Here is an 18048-nt window from a genome sequence, read left to right as displayed (position 1 = left end):
AAAAAAAACCAAACAGAATTTGAGCAAAAACAAATCAGACAACACTGCAAACATCCCTGTAACATTTGCAGCCTGTACACAGAAGCCAGCTCGAGCTGGTTTCCAAGATCCTCATAGTCACCGCAGTGCCCTGCTTTATCTTTTTATTTTGCCCTCCTTCTCGAATCCACTCCGTCATTTGTTGGGTCCTCTGTGCCATTGCGAGCTGCTCCCTCACTCTGCTATCTCCCACTTTTCAGAGATAAATGCCTCACACCTGGGAAACAGATGCCTCTAATCAGTATTAAAACCTGAAGCTTATGCCCGCTTTTGATGTTTTTCCGAGTATATTGAGGTGGGGGCTGAATAATAATATTCTCAATGCAACACCATTCGACACTTAATCAGAAGTCTGTTTTGTGAGGATTCTCTTGCTGTCACTCATTGTACCCTCATCCCAAACACAGTTGTGCAATGAAAGAAAAGACTTGGTATTTGATCTCTGAAAATCCCTTCACACACCACCCCTCTCTGAGATGATATCTGGGGGAAATGGGTACATTCATTTTATAAAATCTCAATTAATTTTTAAATTTGGATGAAAGCCAAAATTGTGGCAAGAAAAATCGGGAAAGTAGTAACTGTTTCATATTTGCTAAGTGATTGTGCTTCCTTCCCATTACTTGAGAAGTATTTATAATCCATATGTTACAAAAGTATTTAAGTGTAACTGCTAAGACAGTGAGAAGGAAAAGGTTAAGTAGTCACGTCTATAATCCCAGCATTTGGAAGGCTGAGTCAGGAAGAGCAGGAGTTCCAGGTCAGCACTGACCGCACAGGGGGATCTTGTCTCAAAATCGAACAACAAATGATGCTATAGTACTAGCGATGAGAGGCTAGAGCTGAGGAAGAGTTTACTTGGGCAGCAGCAAGGAGCTCACACCTCAGACCAGTGTAAACTCTTTCTGCAGTTAAACTCAGCTTAGAACTCTTTCTCCTAGTTCAAGAGACAGATTTTCCAGCCTGGATACTATGGCTTTCTTTTGCAAAATACAGAGAGATGAATAAGGAAGCTGCAGCATCACACAGATACTGGGGGACCCTTTTTCTGGGGTAGTAATAATATGACTGAGGCCAGACAGCACCTTTGGAGACAAGGAAATGAAATAAAAGCAGGTGAGGAGAAAGTTTGTAACCCACAAAGGACTTACTCACGCTATGGGAATAACTGGAAATGACTCTACTTAAAATATCAAATGGGAGCTGTCACAGTGCATATGATATATTACTGTCCTGTGTCCTGTGTCCTGATGTGACCACTATGAACTAAGAAATAACAGAGAACAAAAGAGGACCGAGATGGGGATGTCTCTGTATTCTTAGGTGTGGGAACTTTGGAAATTCATATTTGCCCTTGACCTGGTACACATATTCTACTTTGTTTTATCTGTATTGAAAGCTAGGCTAAGTTATGCTGTGATAACAAACTAACCTGAGTTTACAGCAAGAGTCCACATTGCATGTCCATCATAGACCGACCATCATGTTGTTCCAAGTCGCAAGCTGGGAGAAAAACCTTCCATCTGGAATACTACTGGGAGTTATGTTAGAGGTGAAAAGAACAGTCATTTGCCAGCTTCGTCTCTGAAGTGACATGCGTCACTCATTGGGATTGCTTCCGAAAGTCCTATCAACAACCTGGTTTTGCACTCAGTGCACTTGTATAACCTTGAACAGAAATCATATCATCTACCTCATTGTGTTTGTGATAGCTGTGGCTAGTGATAGAGATAATTCTGACTTCATAAGTAACGGCAATCGTTTCTGTAATCGACACAAAAGCTCCAGGTGTTGTTATAAACAGTCATCCAGACATGGTTGTAACTGGTCTTTGATGATTTATAGTTTACAGCTCTCCTCCACTGTGAGCATGTATTAAATTTTAATGGTTTGGGTATGTTTACGATATTTAAGCCTAAGGTCTTTAATGAGGAAAAACAATAATCTAATTAATTGATTCTCTTCTTGTGCGCCTATGCTGAAATCTAACATCATGTTCAAGAAAGTGCGTGAATGATGCATAAATTCTAAATGGTTCCCACTTCCCGCCAAGAAGCTGCATCTTCCAGCACCTCTCTACAACAACATCTTCTAAAAAGAAAAGGCCTCCTGAGCCCCAACACTTCATCCGCTTCAGAACAGAATTCATAGGGTTGGTGCCTGAAGCATTGGTCTGGAATTTATAATTATTTTTCAGTGATGTGAGCTTTAATTGGCTTAGCAAAAATAATGAAGTGCACACCCTATAAATAGTTCTCTATCTGCTTGGAAACACATGTGTCATGAGCCTCCTTCTCTGACTGCAAAGGTGAGAGTGAATGGGTCTGTTTACCCACCACAGAGAGGAAGCAACAGCCCTCAGACATGGTTTCCAGCAAGTGACTTCAAGTTAAAGTCCCCCAAAACAACATTTATCATGTCATTTCAGAAGATATTGCCTGGAGGCAAGAGAAAGAAATAACAGTTTTGTTTTGTCTTTTAATGTTCCTTTCATTTGATTTTTTTTTAGCCTTCTCTGCCAACCAGCAAAGTTTCTCCTCAGCCACTGAAATCATTATTATAAAGATTCCTAAAAATTCCAGAGAACTCAGACCTGTTCCCTAGTTTCAGTGTCCCAGAGAACAAAACCTTGACCATTATGCAATTTTGAAGAATTCTAAGCTGTGATCGTATTTTGTTTCGATTGGTATTAGTCACAGAAAGGCTAGGTAAGAGGATTGGCTGGTTGATTGTTGATCAAAGGAAGGAATGAATTGGTGTGTGGTCTGAGGATACACCTGATGGCAATGTCAAATATGGACCTTTTGGTAGGAGACAGAGGAGTCCACTGTCTCCACCCATCTCTTCTTCCTCACTGACAACTTTCATTTGTCCTTTTGCTCCATCCCAATGTCACTCACATTTGATTTTCTGCAAAACTGTTGTCCCTGATCTTGGTCTTAGTCATCTTAGTCACCTGTTCATTTGTTCCTGACCTTGTTTTCATCATTCGTAGATGTTCTTATCAGAAAGGTCACCGTTACTCATGGGAATAAACAGGAATACCTATGACTGGAGTTGGAGGAAAAAAAATCCTTGTTGAGTGTCTTAGTTACTTTTCTTTTGCTGTGACAAGATGCCATGACCTAGGTAACTTATAAAAGAAAGCATTTAACTTGGAGCTCACCATTCCAGAGGATTAGAGTCCATGACCATTATGGCAAGGAGCATCACAACAAGCGGACAGGCATGGCTCTGGAGCAGTAACTGAGGGCTCACATCTTGATCCACAAGCACAAGGCAGCTAACTGGGAATAGAATGGGCTCTTTGACACTTCAAAGCCCATCCCCAGTGAGATACCTCCTCTAACAAGGCTACAGCATCTCATTGTAGATGTAACCATCTTGTTAAATAAGAAACAGAGCCAATGCAGAGATGAAAGTCCAAGAGGTTAGAGCAATAGCTAAGAGCTAAAAACCTTACCCTTCACTGCCGCTGCTGTCCTCCTCAGCAAGAGACCTACTTCCTGTGTGTTTGTCCTTTTTATTAACTTTCTATTCTGCCTTCTCATTGGTTGTAAACCCAACCACATGACCTCCTCATCACTGCCCATCTATACAGACCTCCAAGTCTTGTATGGTTGGTATTGAGATTAAAGGTGTGTGTCTCCATATTGGCTGTATCCTTGAACAAACAGAGATCTGCCTAGCTCTGCCTCCCAAGTGCTGGGATTAAAGGCATGCACCACCACCGCCCAGCTTCTGCTATGGCTTGCTATTAGCTCTGACCCCCAGGCAACTTTATTTATTAACATACAAATAAAATCACATTTCAGCACAAATAAAATACCACCATATCTCATCCTTCCCAAACAGTTCCACCAACCGGGAACCAATCATTCAAATATATGAGCCTATGGGAACCATTCTCATTCAGACTATGACATTGAGTGTCTGCCAATGAGTTAAGACATGAATTAGAAAAAGGCTCAATGTTGAATAGAATCTATACAAAGTGATATAATCACCCATTGTTGAACTGTTGCTCCCTTCGTGTCCCTATTAAATGTTGCCTCTAGGAAGAGAGTAAAAACAGCAGTTTGACTTATTCAAATTCTTTATCAGGCTTAAAAGCTTGACTCAATGACAAATTCTCCTGAAAGTCATTCTTCTCTCCTGTTGGCAGTATTATTCCTTTTTCCATTATGTTAAAAGCAAAAAAAACCCATTAATTTATAAACTTATTGTAGTGTTTTTGTATTGTTTATGTTATTTAGTTCTTTACAATTTTTCATGGACAGGAGTAAATCTTAGTCATTTTTGCATCAGTGATGCCTGTGCTGGTTAGTCTTATGACAACTTGACACACAAACTAGAGTCATCTGAGAGGAGGGAACATTAGTTGAGAAAATGCCTCCATAAGATCCAGCTGTAAGGCATTTCCTTAATTAGTTATTGAGGTGGGCAGGCCCAGCCCATGGTGGGTGGTGCCATCTCTGAGCTGGTGGTCCAGTCTTGTATAAGAAAGCAGACTGAGTGAGCCATGGGGAGCAAGCAAGGAAGCAGCACCCCTCCATGGCCTCTGCATAAGCTCCTGTCTCCAGGTTGCTGCCTTTTTGAGTTCCTGTCCTGACTTCCTTTCATGAACAGCAATATAGAAGTGTAAGTCAAACAAACCCTTTCCTCCTAATTTACTTTTTTTTTTTTTTTTTTTTTTTTGGTTTTTCGAGACAGGGTTTCTCTGTGTAGCTTTGAGCCTTTCCTGGAACTCGCTTTGGAGACCAGGCTGGCCTCGAACTCACAGAGATCCGCCTGGCTCTGCCTCCCGAGTGCTGGGATTAAAGGCGTGCACCACCACCGCCCGGCCTAAGTTACTTTTTGGTCAAGGTGTTCCATCACAGCAATAGAAACCCTAACTAAGACAATGCCAAGTCAAGTATTGGACACACAATAGGGGCTTGGGATGTAACTAGCTGACCTGAAATGTAGTTGATGGTTGGCACTGAAGTAGTTGAAATTGCAGAAGATAAGACATGGGATTGGCATCAGAGAAACCCAAAGGCAAATCCTTAATCTTCCACTTACAAAGTTTGTAAGCTCACATAGTTAATTGATCTCCAATAATTCTGTTTTCCTTTACAAAATAGAGACATCATTCGCCATTCCCTAAACTGAGCCACAGGTGAGCTAAAGAGCATTTACATCAATGATATGCAATGAATTACTGCGAATGTGGTCACTCCAACCAAACCTCTTCAGGTTCCTCTTCTCGAGGCAGCCCTTCTGTGTACACATTTCCAATAGCTATAACCTTCAGTCTGTCTTCAGGAGAACATCTTTTGGTTACTGAAGCTGCTTTGGTCTAAACATGGGAGAACTAAACAAGTCCCTGTGGAGGAGTTTCTACCCAAAGACTGAATCCTGGTCATGGCAGAACCCAGTGCATTTGCCTCTGAGACAAACTCTGGAGCTAAATTGTGCTGAACACCCTGCTCTCCACTTTTCTCTTCTATCTTACACTGGGATTGCTGTGATAATAAACTGTTTGACATGACTCTCGTTTATGGATGTGTTTCTAGGAATCTGACCTAGAATGTGAACATCTCCGAACAGTAACCATTCCTATAACCCAGAGCGACTTAAGAGAAATATTTTTTTAAGTGACTCTAAAAAATTTCTCTCTTGATGTCCTCTAGTTTTCTTGCCCTCGCTACACTTTGTCAACATGTTCATTTTAGGGAGAAAGAACAGCAGAACTTTTTAAAAATGCAAACATATGTGTGTCCGTGTTCTTAACTGGGTAGCTGCCTCCTCAGAGCCGGTTTCTTCAACACTTGGCATCTTGATGGTGATTAACAAATCTAAAAATTCTGTTCAGTGATGTCTCACAGGAATGAGAAGGGTGTCTTCCATAAAAATCTCATCCAGGGGACCCAAGACAACAGATGGGGTCTATTCTGGAACTGGCAGATTCTGGCACATCTTGAGGATATTTTCCCCGGGGAAATGGGTGATTCTGTGGGGTAAATTTACTTCATAATGTACCATTTTTGTTGAGACCACTTTTCAGTCATAGAATTTCAATGAACAACTACTGAGTCCTCTCATATTTTTTCTTTTACCAAAGCAAGGCTGAGAAATTCTATAGTCCTTAATTACAATGTGACGTCTCTTAAATTCAAACACAGCTGCACTACTGACCGGCTGCATGATGAGGATGGATAAGTGACTCTTCCTATGCCTCCGTCTCCTTGTCAATGAATTTTATATCAGAAGGTAGTTGTGATAATTCAATAAATATAAAATAGGTACCACAATGCCTGGCACAAGATGGTCTACTAAAGTTAGACACTGTTTTTGGATTTTACTACTGTTTCCTTTGTTATTTTAAACATTTCTTCCGCTATTATAAAGAACAAATGAAACGGGTCTTATCTGATAAACCCAAGGTACTTCCCTTGATAAAGAAGTTGTATCCAGGAGCTGCAGAAATGGCTTTAGCAGTTAAAAGCCCATACTGCTCTTATGGAGGGCCCAGCACCCATGCAGGGCAGCTCATAACCACCTGTAACTCCAGCTCCAAGGCATCTAACACCCTTCTCTGGAATCCATTGGCACCTGTGCACTCATGTGCATTTACCCATATTCTCTCTCTCTCTCTCTCTCTCTCTCTCTCTCTCTCTCTCTCTCTCTCTCTCTCTTTCTCTCTCTCTCAACTTAAAAATAAATATTTAAAGGAAACCTTGAAGAATAGTATCAAAGCTGAGGGGCTGCCAAGTAGGAGACAGAATAGACTTCTATTTAGACTGTAAGAAGCACTAAAAACCACCTGTGAAATCCACACGAAGCTATTTCATCTCAACAGGAATAGAATCTCAGAATATTCACTGTCTCCCATTGTTGGAATGAAGTCCTTCAAGATGGTAAACTCTCTGCCACGGGAGAGTTTCCTTTCTAGGAATGTTGCCTGTATTTTGATCTCATTTGGCTGTAATGTTGTTCACAGGTACTAGAAATGTAATCCAATGAAGATTTTAACCTTAAGAACTTGGGGGACACAGAATACCCTGAAAAAAAAATCAGTGGTTCTTAACCTGTGGGGTCATGATCCCTCTGGGGGTTGCATATCAGATATCCTGCATATCAGATATTTACATTATAATTCATAACCATAGAAAAATTAGAGTTATGAAGTAGCAATGAAATAATGGGTGGGGTTCACCCCAACATGAGGAACTGTACTATAAGGTCACAGTATTAGGAAGGTTGAGAACCACTGCTCTAAATTACGATCCTAGAGGCAGCATTTGAATCAACTTGTCTGTGACCCTCTACTACCCTGCTGCCCTGTTTTGCACTGGGAACAAGACACAGACACTGGAATTGTTCTTCCCCAAGACTGGTTATGGAAACTAGAATCTATTTACCTTAAATTGAGACTGAAATATTAAAATTTGGCCACTGATTTTCTACTGCCTTTCTGTGTAGGAGCTGGTAATAAAGAAATTCTCCAGCTTACCTAGCTTGACTATAAGAATCCCAATCCTAGAGAGAGGTCTTGCCCCCACACACAAAAGGAAGGAATACTACACATAGGAACCAAGAATAAACTGAGCCGTCTCTGCTGCATGCCCCCACTCAGTCTATTACTTTAGGTCACAGCTTTTTGTCCGACCCCATTTTTAAGTGGCTCCCTGAGGGACATACTTCTCATCACCCTAGATAGAAAAGGCAACCACAGACCAAAGAAGATTCTATCCACATCCATGTTGGTGAGCCAATAAGTTTACTGAGGTTACTTAAGAAGGGTGAGTAACTTACCAAAAAGCCCCACCCCAGCATGGACGACCACTTCCCAAAGCCTCATCACTGATGTTCCTTGCGCACCTTGCTGGCAGTTAAAATGCCAAAGACTCTTTTCCTCCTAGCAATTATTGACCATTTATACAACCTCAGGAGAGATCTCTAGAGTCTTGTGGGTTTCATGAGCCTCGTGACCCTCCCTGTTCCCTCCATGAGGGAGTTAATGGGCCCAGACTTATGAGGGTCTCATGGGGGTGATCACAGCTGCTCTGAGTCAAGACAGCAATGATGATAATGCCCAACCAAGAGGAAACAGCTACACAACAGTTTATACTTGGCTGCCCATGCTTCATCAAACACAAGCATAAAAAGATATTTCACTGAGTCTTTACATCTTTGATTGAAAGCCCCTGTGTCATGTAAAACTAAGATCAAATAAATTTTTATACCTTTCTCTTGTTAACCTCTCTTTTGCTATGGAGGTATCAGCCATCCCCTTTTGCAATGTAAAGCAAAGCAATTATCCTCTTTACTCTATCCACAGAGTGCACGGCAGAAATGTAGACAGGACCCCCCGGTGCCATCGCGTGTGCATCTCTTACATCCTTACAAGTGTACTTCTGTTCTGTTTAGCCATGGAGAGTTTTGCTGTGCTTATCAGTTTCTATGCCAAGATGTGGACACGAAACTTCACAAATTTTATACCTTAGAAGCCAGGCACTCAAAATCAAAATAGTAACTAACATATTACTGTCTGGTTGTTACAAAGCCATATCCAGTTGAAAGGAAGACGCTCAATTCAAATGCAATCTGAACCAAACCGTTGTACCAAGGAGCAGGCTCCTACCATGTGAATGCAATCCTTCCCAGAAACCACTGAGAAAAATTAAGGGAAGGCCCAAGTGCCCTAGCAAAGAAGGCAGAAGTTCTCCACAGTGGGAAGGAGTACACGGGGCAAATCAGGGCAGACAGAACAAGTGGGTTCCATCACACTTTAAAGTGAATAAAAAGTGGACCTGATTTCCTCTGACTTTCTCCTGCCCTCTCAAAATCCACAAATCCTAAGTCAGACTTACCAATGGAAACAAACTAATTACTTGAAAAATGAGTGGATACTAAACATAATGAAGGTTGCTCATTTTATCAAACAATGAAGGCTTTGGTCACACAAAGACTTCTACCACATTTCACTGAATGTAATATACCATTTGTTATACAACACACTATTGTTTTATACACAGTCACATGAGAAAAAAACATGACAATTGTAATACGTTATTAGCCATAAAAATGTCAGATGTGAAGTTGTAAAGATATGTGTATCTAGGAACCAATGAGATATCAAAAAATATTATACCATAGACTGACATGGGTTTACTTTTCTTCATTTAGCAAATGAGGTTTAAGTCAGTTAAGCAAGGATTTAATAAACACAGGCTAGGTACTATGGTAGGCATAGGGCATGCAGAAATGCTTGGAATCCATCTTTATATTCTAGAAATTTACAGGATTACAAGACACAGCCATATACAAACTAATTGTAATCAGATGTTCACAATCTCAAAAGCATCCTTTAACATTTATAGTGCAAAACCTTCCTACCTCAAGACATTTATATATGCTATGTCTTCTATACTGAATGATCTCTTTCTTTTATCTGGTTAGTTAGTATCCACATACAACTCTCTGGTCTCTTTTCCACAGAACAGACAATAGAGCCTGGATACCAGCTGTGGTAGTTTGAATGTAATTGGACCTCATACTTTCATAGGGAGTGGCACTATTAGGTGTGGCTTTGTTGAAGTGGATATGGCCTTGTTGGAGGAGGTGTGTCACTGTGGGGATGGGCTTTGAGGTTTCCTATGCTCAGAATACCATGCAATGAGTCAGTCAACTTCCTGTTGCCTGCAAGATGTAGAACTCTTGACTATTTCTCCAACACCATATCTAACTTCAAGCCACCATGCTCCCCATCATGATGATAATGGACTGAACCTCTGAAACTCTAAGTGAGTCACCCCAATTAAATGTTTTTTATAAGCATTGCCGTGTTCATAGTGTCTCTTCACAGAATAAAAACCTTAATTAAGACACCAGCTTATGGTTAACACTTTTCTTCCTTCAAAGACTATATCTTGGGGATGAAAAAAATGGCTCTGTGGTAAGTGTGTTTGATGTGCAACAATGAGGACCTGAGTTTGAATTCCAGACAACTGTATAAAAACCTAGGCAGTAGCCAGGCCATGGTGGCACTTGCCTTTAATCCCAGCACTTGGGAGGCAAAAGCAGATGGATCTCTGTGAGTTTAAGGTCAGCCTGCTCTACAGAGGGAATTCCAGAACAGCCCAAGCTATACATAGAAATCCTGTTTTGACAAAGAAAAGAAAACAAACAAACAAACAAAAAAAGCTAGGCAAGGACACATATGCCTATAACCCCAGCACCAGGATAGTCAGAAATCCAGAGATGGAACTCTCTGAGGCTCACTGGCCACCAGCCGAGTCAAAGAATAGTACATTCCCATCTCAGTAAGAGACCCTGTCCAATGGTAATAAGATGGAGGGTGACAGAGGAAGATAGCCATGGTCCTCCTCTGGCCTCCATGTGTGTGCATCAGCATGCACATACACACATATGTGCACATATGCATCACATATGCATACCCAAACAACAACACATAAAGCCTTTATTTCCACAGCAACTAAAACCAATGCTATCCTCCTAAAAGAATAAACTCAATAAAGGTATCACTTTGACTTATTTACTATCATTGCTCCCGTTTTACCTGCACAGGGATATGTTGAATGAATGAATACATCAAAACATGTAGGTTAAACATTTTTGTGTTTATTTTTCTGTTTAGATGACATTTTCTGTAAATTTTCCATGGATATGTGAATAAAAATGCTAATGATAGACAAAGAGATTTCAGAAGCATGTCTGTGAAAACAGAGGCCGGGGGTGCTCACTGGGTCTGCTCATCTGCGAAGGGCAAGCAGGAAGGGTTTCTTGAGATGGAGTATTTTAGGTAAGATTTGAGGGGTAGAAATAGGTAAATATTGGGAAATGGCCACCCTAATGGAGGAAAGCACTTAGATGATGCAGGGCAAGAAATAAAACAGGAGAGATCACTGAACCCTTGGGGAACAGGTACAAGACAAGTGTGACAAGCTGGAAAGCTGGATCCAGGGTGAACCACAGCAAGAGACAACTACTACTAAGCCAATGAAGCTTTAAGAGCTTTCTCTTTACTGATTCTTACCGAGGCTGACAAAGTTCTACTCCAGGGAAGAGAGAAGGAAGGAGTAGCCTCAGTAGCTCAGCCTCAGACTGCCTGTCAATCCCCGTGGTCTCCTAGGGTGCTACATGAAGTGTTCTTTTCTGTCCACTGAGCCCACAGCAAAAAGAACATTGCCCATTAATTGTCTTAAGGAACAACTGGATGCCATCACTGACTCCAAGGATGAACCAAAGGAGATGTTTCTCTGAAACCCAAAAAGGAAGTAATGAAAAAAGAACAGAGAAAGGGCACAAAGGGCCTGGGCACCAAAGCCAGACACTGCAGTGTAGCTTTGGAAGCCACACCAAGAGAGCCAATCGATTGCATCCTCCTAGGTTTTCTTTGGGGAAATGAAGCATCTTCCCCAAAACACCTTGTCAAGTCCAATATGTGGCCTTATAGTTGATATTTTTACTCTTTGCTCTTCAGGGGCCCATCACCCAGTTCCCAAATAAATACACGGAGACTTATTCTTACTTATGAATGTCCAGTCTTAGCTTGACTTATTTCTAGCCAGCTTTTCTTAGCTTAAATTATCCCATCTACCTTTCACCTCTGGGCTTTTACCTTTCTCTATCCCACATGTCTTTCTTTCCTTTTTGCTCCATGGTTGGTTATGTAGCTGGGAGGCTGGCCCCTGGCATCCTCCTCTCCTTCTTTTCTCACTCCTCCCTCTTTTCTTTCTTCCCCTTCTATTTATTTTCTTTGCCTGGCAACCCTGCCTACCCGTCTCCTACCTAGCTATTGGCCATTCAACTCTTTATTAAACTAATCAGGTGTTTTAGGCAGGCAAAGCAACACAGCTTCACAGTGTTAAACAAATGCAACATAAAGGAATGCAACACACCTTTGCATCATTAAACAAATATTCCACAGTATAAATGAATGTAATACATCTTCGACTAATATTCCACAACATGGCCCTCCATGCAAGGCTCTGCAGCACCTCATTCTTTCTGAAACACTTAGGTTTCTGTGGACCAAGCTGGATGAAAATTGAACCTGAATTTTCTCTGGAAATTATATTACCAAACAGTTGTCATGAAGTGATGACCAAAGAACACCCTGCCAAACATGTAGGGGAAAAGGCATCATAGCGTTACAGCAGGAAGGGAATGAACAGCAACAATAACCCACCTTTCTGGATTCTGTGATGACTTTGATATTTATTAACTTTTAGAAACATATAACTGGTTTTATTTCCCTTGACAATAAGCCCTCCTTTTTCTACCTAAAATTTGAGTTTATAATTTCATGTTCTTATGAAAGGGGGCTCCACAAATTATCTCAGCCTCGTGCCCTGAACTGCCATTTGACCCTGGTCAAGAGTCTTGCCTTCCAGGTTCAAGAGTTGAGATCCTATTTTTTCGGGAACAGAGAAGCCCACAAGATGTGCACTCATCAGCTTCCTTGGTAATTTGAGGATAAAGATAAATCTTTACATATCACCACTACGACTTTATCTTCCACGGGCACTGTTGATAATTACTTGGAAATTAAATGTTGTCTTCATTTTTTTTTTTTAAGATTTTTTTTCTACTTTGCCATCTTGCTGAGGGAATTTATCAGCTGATTCTCCATTTTGAAACAGAAATATACGCCTGGAAAGTATCACTGTTTCGCTCAAATCGAAGATTCTCCCCCAGTATCATGACAGTATTAACACATCACACCCATTCCATCCACATCACTCTTCCTGGCCTTGGCTACGGGCGGCACAGATTAATAGTTATCTTTGCATTATGCAGTGGAACTTAATTTCTATTTGAATGTTTAACACCATTGTAATGATTTTATTGCAATTAAGAATGATAAATATTTCCCTTCCAGTCTCAAAATCAATATGCACAAAGTGTAAGAGATAGGGGGAAAGGAGGCAGTCAGTACAACTGGGGACTGCCCAGGAACAACGGGAGACAAAGGAACGCTGACATGCCCCAGCAGGAAACAAGAGCGTACTGTGTGACGCATGCTGTGCTTCATGTTGACAATAAAAATGGCAGTCACAAACACTACATCATAAACAATTGGCATTTACTACACACTCACCTTCAGCATGCACTTCCCACATACTCCTAGTTGATCTCCTCACTCCTGTAAAGCACATGCATTCCGTTTCTATTCCTATCTATGGATGAAGAGTAGTTAAGAAACTTCCCCATAGTCATAAAAACTGTGAGTGGAAAAAATGAGAACTTGCCCCATGCCAATGCTTTAAAAAAAAAAAAAATCTAATATCGGTTGTGTTAGTTTCTTATCACTGCACTATAAATTCCTAGGAACTCCCAACCATTCATTACCTCATCATTATGTAAGTCAGATCAGGGGGTCATCAGTTTCAAGTTGGTGCTGTGCTCATGTTCTCATAATCTAACTTCAAGATGGCTGCCAGACTGTGCTGATGCAAAAGAACCCACTCATTCATATTGTTGGCAGAATTCAGTTCCTGGACGTTGTAAGATGAAGGTTCCCATCTCTTTACTGGCTCTCATCCAAGGCCTGTTCTCAGCTCCTCCAGATTTCCCATCAGTCCCCGAAACATGGGAACCTCCATCTTCAGGGAGGCAGCAGAAGAGTCCTTCATTCCCACGCTTGGAATCTCTCACGTCTCCCTTCACTACCAGCTGGTAAAACTCTGCTTTTAAATTATTCATATAGTTATGCTGAGTCCGTTTAGAAAATATTCTTTTTGACAAACGCAATGCTAACCTTGGCTTCATATGTAAAAATCTCTTTGTGGAGAAATATACACAACCAGGCATGTGACAGTTGAGCATATTTATGATGCAGGATAACAGGGTAAAAAAAAAAATCTGGGGCCAAGGGAGGAAGAAAATTCTTGGGATTCTCTCTACCACTGTCAGTCCTATCCTCAGTGGTATATACATGTTTTTTTTATTGTTGTTGTTAACGTTGGTTGATTAATAAACCCTTCTCTAAGCAGTTAGTTTGCTTACAATGAAGTTATGTAAATCCGAGCAGGGTGTACATGACAATTAGAAATCATCATAGCAAGAGAAAACCACAGCCACCTGCTGCGGCCAGCACAGACAAGAGAGAACAGCGGGGGAAAGTAGCAACGGAGGTGGAGTATGTCTGTTACGAAAGGAAAAATAGCTTCTTGTGAATCTTAACAAGGAGAGGAAAATTCTGTGCTGCAAGAAAAAATGGGAGGATAAGAAATTATAAGCATTTTAACTCGAGGCCTGTTCCTAGCTCCTCCAACAGGCAAGTGGAAGGAGGCAGCTGAAGCAAACAGTTAATTCTGTAAAATTGTGTCTAACTCTCTACAAACTTGATTAAAATCTAAATTTGGTTTTGCTTTAAAATTTTTTCATTACATACAGATCTATCACAGTAACATACTAGTCCCACCAGAAGATAACTTTAATGCCCCCTGTTAATACAAATGTTCAAGCTGACCAGCCAACTGATACTTCTAAACCGGTATATAGACAGATATGTGTGTGTTCTAAACCTTAGCTCAGGGCTCAGATGAGTGAAAGTATTTCACAAGTTTCTGTTAACTATCTAGCTCTGACAAAAAAAAAATAGGCAGGGGATCCCTTAAGTGGTGGAGAAAGACAAGAGACCAGATAAGCAAATTTTCTAGTTTTTCTAGTGTTCCTTCCCTTTTCAAAACTGATCCTATTTCTAAACCAATAGAGATAGATGATAGATTAGATAGATAGATAGATAGATAGATAGATAGATAGATAGATAGATAGACAGACAGACAGACAGACAGACAGACAGACAGATAGATAGATAGATAGATAGATAGATAGATAGATAGATTTTTATTTGTGTATAAATAAAGGATATTTTTAAGATACAGCATCCATCAGTTGATGATCTGAGCTCTATACTTATGAATGGCATGTGGTCCCAAGGAAGAGGCACACCTTCCTCAACTCCTCCTCATCCTCATCTCTTAACTTATACTTGTAATAAAAAGTTGGCTTTACCTTTAGAAATAAGAGCTTCCTGGGCAGGTGAGATGTTTCAGTGAGTTAAGCACTCACCACTCCAGCTTGGAAACCTGAGTTCAAATTCTGGAACCCACATAAAGGTGGAAGAAGATAATTGGTCTCCACACATGAGCTATGATACATGCATGCCCCACATATCCATTATACACAAACACAATAATATAAATAATTTTTAAAGAAACAAGGGTGTGGGAGGGGAAGAGGGAGAGGTAAAATTTAGACAAATATGATACTCACGTATGAAACTGCTTTAAAATATTTTGAAAACTTGAATAAAATAAAAAGACATTAGAGAAATCTATCAAGAGGAGAAATGTCATCCTAAGCAAAGATAGGCTTTCCCTTTCAACTACCTTAAAAATCCCTCTGCTATTTCACAAAAGCACCTGCTTTGTGTGCACAGCTACATCCACTGAGAAAGCTCACTTGATGAGATAGAGAAAGTGGTCAGCTTTACCACAACAACTAATACATTAGAAAACTTCAGTAATGGGGGAAATGATAGTTGGGGGTAAAGAGATTAAGCAGTTGACCCCTTTACCCTGACCAGTGAAAGCAAGATTATCATGAAAAATGAAAATGATCCAGATATTCCACCTTTTGACAACTCAGACAACTGTGAAAGTTAAAGAGTTGGAGTGAGATGAAGAGCTAGGAAGGTCTGAATCACTGACATCTGGTACACTTTTGGCTGTGTACTGGAAAGGTTAATTACTTTTAGGTTGTGTACTAGAAAGGTCCCCCAGAGAAGACTTTTTGGAGGATGGAGTCTGGTACTACAATGGGGTTACGATTGGCAGAAGGGCAAGAGCCTCCCATGTAGCCCTTCTCTTGATGACAGTCCAGGTAATGTGATGCTAACATTATGGTCCCAACACTAGCAGAAATGTCACTGAGGGTCATTGAAGATGATGGCTCTATGGATTCCATTTAGGCACAGGTACTTTCCTGGCCCTTTAAGATCATAGATTCAAATGTAGTACTGGTACCGATGCTTAGCTCTTCAATGGCTTTTTTCACATTCTTCAGACTATTCTCCTTCAATGGCCTTGGTGCTAAAGTTGCTGTGACAGTCTGCCCATTCCATTTCCCAGGAATGGCTTAGATTCCTTCATAGGGCACTATTTGAACTTCCTACTGGGCAGGCATGACCAATGCTCATGCCAGTAACAATGACTCCAGCATATAAAGAAGCTAGATAGTGACCCTCTAAGATCTTCCTGCCATAGACTTTATCTGCTCCCATGCCACAATAATACTGATTTGGGAGCCCAGAGAAGCCACTGGAAGGCTACCATAAGCATAAGGATAAATTCCTGCTGCATTCCAAACTCAGCACTCCGGCTTCTCACCATGTCCATTATCTGTTTACAGATATGCTTTAAGTTGCTTTCTGCTGGTTTCCATTTTACTTGAAAACTTCACAACACCAACTTGTTTGGGTCCTGGGTGTGGGCAGGCAATAGTAATAAGGAGCATGCTGCTTTTGGAGTCTTCATAATGAAAAGTACTAGAGTCATCACATTTCCCTCTGGGCAACTGTTCTACATACTTGGCCTCACAGTTCAGGGTGGGAGTATGACAGTGAAGAATTCTCCAATACCATATATCCAAATATACATGGCTTAGAATTTTTCTTCCTGAAAGAGGGACATGTGCAACTGTTGCATGCCTTTGCTTAAGTGGGAGCTTGCTAATGTGTTCGAGCCCACCGAGGTTTCCTAGTGGCTTTACCCAGCAGGACTACATAAGAGGATGATTGGGCCACGGGCCTGGGTACCAGGTGTTTGGAAGGGTCTACACTTCATTGTATCTAGAAGGAGGAGGTTTTTCTGCCTTGCCCCTTGGCATTGTTATAAAAAGCCCTTTTGAATAAAGTTCTGGGCTGGTGGGTTTTGACCCAGGTGCTCCTGAGCCTATCCTGTGTTTCTGTCTTTCCTTTCGTCATCTAAGTATCTCTTTCTATCTAAATATTTCACACTTCTCCCTGCTCAAGAGTACTCTGGTCATAAAAGTGGGGGCTGGTCCCCCACACTAATGTGACCATGGTAGAAGGTGTTCTAGGTGGCCAGCAGGAGAGGGCATAGGTAGGTAGGTTTTGAGACTGAGTTGAGGAGAGGTAAAAGAAATCACGTTATTGTACAGCATAGATACTCTACTCTTCTCCCATTCTTGGATCTGCCCATGTACATTCCTTTATCCCATAGTGCTGCAATTTTGCCAAGAACATAGTTCTTAATGGAGAACACTGAGAAATTAGGACTGGCATTCAAGGAAGAAATAGTAAGAAATCTACATCTCATATGATGATAGTCTTGGGGATAGTAGAACATCAAATGAAATGTAGATTTCTTACTGTTTCTTCTAGTGATCATTCTGAATATAAGTCTCATTATTGGCTCCTTTGCACTGGTACAGGAGTTGACTCCCTCAGGGGTGTAAGGACAGGAACCCATGGTGATTATAAGCCACTCACATAACTCAAGAACAAGAAAGGGAAGTGGCTAGATAGATCAATAGCCTACAAAATTAGTAAAATAAGATTCGAGAGAGTGGACAGAGGTTTGCTGAGTAGACAATCAGTGAAAGATTCTCTCCCCTATTGGGATAAGGGTTAAGCAAAGGCCCTTGTGGGCCCTTCAGTGGTTCAGCTGGAGATGTGCTTAAAGAACCATCTGTCTCAGTAAAAATAACCTCAGCTTCCATCTAGTTCCCTCCACAACAGACCACTGAACAAGATAGCAAGGCCCTCTCTTGGTATAAGTCATCCCACTCGGAAGTTTTTCTCAGTTTTCCTAAAATAAATAAACAAATAACCAAGCAAACAGACTGCATTCACTCTGTGACCATGTTCTTTACTCTTCTTTGGTTTGACAGCAAACTAGAAAGCAACTGGTTAAAGGCAGCTTTGGTGACCACTGCTGTGGGTATCTTTCTGGATGCTGTGAATATGTA

At 41.0% G+C, this 18048-nt stretch overlaps 1 pseudogene; it reads right to left on the bottom strand.

The window, feature by feature from the left end:
- Positions 1 to 16194: 16194 nt before the first annotated feature.
- On the bottom strand, positions 16195 to 17549 carry LOC128111691 (glutamine synthetase-like; annotated as a pseudogene).
- Positions 17550 to 18048: the final 499 nt, after the last annotated feature.

The sequence above is a fragment of the Peromyscus californicus genome, unplaced genomic scaffold (assembly GCF_007827085.1).
Source record: "Peromyscus californicus insignis strain IS unplaced genomic scaffold, ASM782708v3 Scaffold_16__1_contigs__length_79575227, whole genome shotgun sequence".
Classification (NCBI taxonomy): Eukaryota; Metazoa; Chordata; class Mammalia; order Rodentia; family Cricetidae; genus Peromyscus; species Peromyscus californicus.
The sequence above is the reverse complement of the archived record's forward strand: the minus strand, read 5'-3'. Positions and strand labels throughout refer to the sequence as shown.